This window comes from Asparagus officinalis, chromosome 5 (genome assembly GCF_001876935.1).
Source record: "Asparagus officinalis chromosome 5, Aspof.V1, whole genome shotgun sequence".
Lineage (NCBI taxonomy): Eukaryota > Viridiplantae > Streptophyta > Magnoliopsida > Asparagales > Asparagaceae > Asparagus > Asparagus officinalis.
The window spans coordinates 37,772,591-37,776,836 of record NC_033798.1 but is presented as its reverse complement, the minus strand read 5'-3'; positions in this window follow the sequence as shown (position 1 = coordinate 37,776,836).

Genomic DNA, 4,246 nt, shown 5'->3' with positions numbered 1-4,246 from the left:
CAGCCATAGCCCCAACTCTGACCATCCAACCTCCAAATCCGCCTCTCTCCCACCTTCAGCAGGCTTTCCCTGAGCTTCCTCTGTCGACGCATGGCTCCCTCCCTAGAGCTTCCTCTTATTCATCATTCATAGTCCCCACTCCGGCCATCCAACCACAAGATCCATCATCCTCCCTCTCTCTTCAGCCCCAATCAGGGCATTTGCTGCCTGAAAATGGCCATATGTAGTCAGGTCCTCTTCCTCTCCCTCATACCCTATCCCCACTTTCTCCCATTTTGTCTATCCATGCCATACCAAGCGGCCATGTGCAAGATCTCAGCCCCGCTCCCCCAACAACTCTCTTATGCCCAAGTGGCTAGAAGTTCGCGAGGGCCTGGATTTGTTCGAGCTCATGCTAGTGAGGTCGAATCACTTGCGAGAATTCCTCAAACAGGAGTGAATATCATTTGTGGCTCTCGAGATGGTGTTCCTTCCTTCTCGTTTGTCAATTCTGATCTACCCAAGGTCGAGGAGCTCTATACCAACGCCTTGGTCTTGAAGTTCCATGGTGGTCGCCCCTCGCTTGAGTCTAGCCACAAGGAAATCTCATCTTGGGGCATAGAGCATCAGTTCTCCATTGGTCCCCTTACATCAAGAGTCTTTCTGCTTAGATTTCAAGATGAAAAAGATCTGTTGAAAGTCCTCACTCAACCATCCATGATTCTCATCACCTTCCCCTACAAAATCTTCTGGTGGCACAATCTATGCCATCTGAAGGAGGACTCATGCATAGCCCTCGTTTGGATCTCCCTCCCGAGGTTACCCCTCCAATGTTTCATCCTAGAGTTCTTAGAAGCAGTTGCCAACAAAATTGGCTGATTCCTTTGTCTTGATAAGGAAACATCCACAATCCATTTGTGTGGGCCTTTTCGAAGGGTTCAAGCAACCTATTGTGTATGAAAAGTTGCCAATGTATTACAATGGGTGCCATGTTCAAGGCCATGCATCTGTAGAGTGCTCCAAGAATCACTTGGACAACCCTAAACCCCAAGAGGAGGGTCAGCCATCAATGATGAACAGGAACACACCACATGCTCGATACAATGCCTCAGGCCAATTCTCGACCACAACACAAGGAACAAACCCCACCAACAATCTTGCTTCCATTCCACCACTAATACCCCCTTTCCATCCCATTTCAGCCCCCTCTGAAAGCCAACAATATCTACAACCAGCACCCCTAATTCCCATGCTGCCGATGTAGGTGTCAAAAATTGCCTATAGATTCCCCACATAGCTCAAAACAAAGAGAAGATGATGAACATCATTATCCGAGTTAGGGAGAATTATCTAACATCGACAATCATATGAAGCGAGTTGACGAAGCGTACGAATTAACAGGGCGGCAGAATAACGAAAAGACGATTCAATCAAGAGTTATATTTCACCCACAAAAGAAGAACTTTCACTTGTGTCTTATCCACCCCACATGTGATTTACCTATAGATGTTGTAGATATCTTCTTCAGCTTTCCAACGCACTTTAAATTGCATCATTCTAAGATCGGACCGGGAAATTAGAGGGAAAACAGTCAAGGCGCGCTAAAACGACGTTTAGGCCAAAACTGAGATGCGTTTTGTGTCTCGGCCAAGGCTGAGACACATCTTGTGTCTCGGCCAGACACATCTTGTGTCTCGGCCAGACACATCTTGTGTCTCGGCCAAGGCCGAGACACACTTTTTGTCTTAGTCAAGGCAGAGACACAACTTGTGTCTTGGCCAAGGCCGAGACACACTCTGAGTCTGTCTCGAGCCCTAAAATGTAGTTTTTGCTGTTAACCGCCCAGATTTTGGTATATTCTGATCCAAAGCCTCCCCAACTGAATTAAAGCTATCTTAGAACATTGTTAAGCAGTTACAACTGAGGATGAGATCAAATGGGTTGTTCTTATCCGAAATCGAGCTTCTGGTGCCTATAAATATGGCTTTAGGGCCTTCATTTTCACAGATCCGGAATTCTCGAGTCTCGGCAAAGCCCTATCGAATTGAAGAGTGAGGAGCATGAATTTAAAGAGGAGAAAGAGATCTTGATGAGTTCTTCAGCACAAAGAGAGGAAGTTTTTGAGAGATCTGCATTCATTCATCCATTTCTCTTAAGATCGCACCTAGCTATGATTCTCATGAAGAGTGATTGTCTCGCTATTGCCAAGATAGTCACTTCAATTTCTTGTCTCCTTTGCGAGGTAACAAAATCTTTATTCGGATCTGATTAGTTGGTCATCCATGGATAAACCTCGGTACCAGCAAAGATCCTGCATAAGCAGAAGACCGATAAACGATCTGTCTGCGTGTATTCTCAGGAAAGTTGTAATCTTTTTATTTTCATTGTGTAAGGAGACTTATAAAAAGTCTTTCTTTTTTTGAACTTATTTTAATGACTAAAGTTGTAATGAGTCCCGCAATGAACAAACCAACTTTAGACGCGAATACGCTAGCGACCACAGTAGGAGCCAACATGTCGCAGCCACTGATCAATATCCCTATGGATGAAGAGGTCGAATACGAGTTCGACCGGTAGAAGTTCGAGGAGTATGTCTCCTCCTCTTCCTCCAGATCTTCCTCTTCTGCAAGTGAAAGAAACCACTTCCGTGAAAAAGGTCAATTGGCCTTCAGATCTGAAAATTCGGGGTGATAATCTTTTCACGAATGCTGCGGAAGACTCCTCTCCGGCCCCCAAGGAAGCCGGATCTGACGCTCGTGACAACTCCTCAAAGGTCATGGAGTTGCCCGTCGAAGGCGCACCGATGCTGACGAAAAGGGATCGTCAGAGTCGCCGCTAACGTCTTTGTTTTGGTGGAAAGTTAGTTTATTCGTGGAGCTCATTACAACTTCAGTCGTTACAATGAATTCAAAAAAGTTAATCTTTTTATAAGACCTTTTTTACACAAATAAAACAAGAGATTACAACTTTCTTAAAACACACGCAATAGACGTTTATCACCCGCTGCTTGCGTGGGATCTTAGCCTGTGCCGGGGTTTATCCATGAACTACTGACTGGTCAGATCCAAATATAAGTTTTGTTGCCTCTTAAATGAGACAAGAAACTAAAGTGAATATCTCAGCAAGGTGAGATACCCACTCTTCTTGAGAACCACAGCCAGGTACGATCTCAAGGAAATGGATAAACGGATGCAGATCTCTTGAACCCTTCCTCTTAATGTTGAATAGCTTGCTGAGATCTCTTTTTTCTCTCTAAAATTCATGCTCCTCACTCTTCAGTTCGGTAGGGCTTCGCTGAGGCTTGAGAATTTCGGATCTGTGCAAATGAAGGCCCTAGGGCTCTATTTATAGGCTACAGAAGCTCGGTTTTTAGATAAGAACAGCCGATTCCCTCTTATCTTTAGTTGTAACTACTTAACCAAATTCCAAGATAGTTTCAAATTAGTTGGAGAGTCTTTGGATCAGAATATATAGAAATTTAGGCGATTCATTGGTGAAAACTACAAAAAACACCGTTTTCGGGGCCTCAGACAGTCCCAACCGAGACACAAATTGTGTCTCGGCCAACCGAGACACAAAGTGTGTCTCAAGACACAGTTCATGTCTCGGCTGGCTGAGACACTTGTTGTGTCTCGGTTTTCAACCAAGGCGTCGTTTTGCGCGCCTTGACTGTTTTTGCTGTAATTTTCCCATCCGATCTTAGAATGATGCGATTCGAAGTGCGTTGGAAAGAAGAAGAAGAGATCTACAACCTACCATAGGTGAATTATATGTGGAGTGGATGATACATGAGTGGCACTTCTCTTTTCGTGAGTGAGACGTAAATCCCAATTGGATCGTCTCTTTGCTATTCTGTTGTCCTGTTGATTTGTAAGCTTCATCGACTCACTTCATATACTTATCGATCTTAGATAATCCTTCTTGACTTAGAAAATGTTGTTCATCATCTTCTCTCTGTCTTGAGCTGCGTGCGGGAACCCATAGGTAATTTTTGACGCCTACAAATACCCCCTCTAAAGTGTTTCAGTCTCGTTTCTTTTATTGATGAGCCTGAAATACTTTGGATGTGATAGGCCCAACCTTCAGTCTGTGTAAAAGGACCTGTGATTGGCTTCAGTTCTTAACTTCTTCAATTCTCAGTCTATTCAGTATTTTGTCGAATAGCTAAAAATTTTCCGACGCTACGTTTATCGTCTGACCGTTTGTTGAAGTCTCGAACTAAAACTGGTATGGTAATTTTTTATTTTAGCTCGTGTTGTTGAGTCGA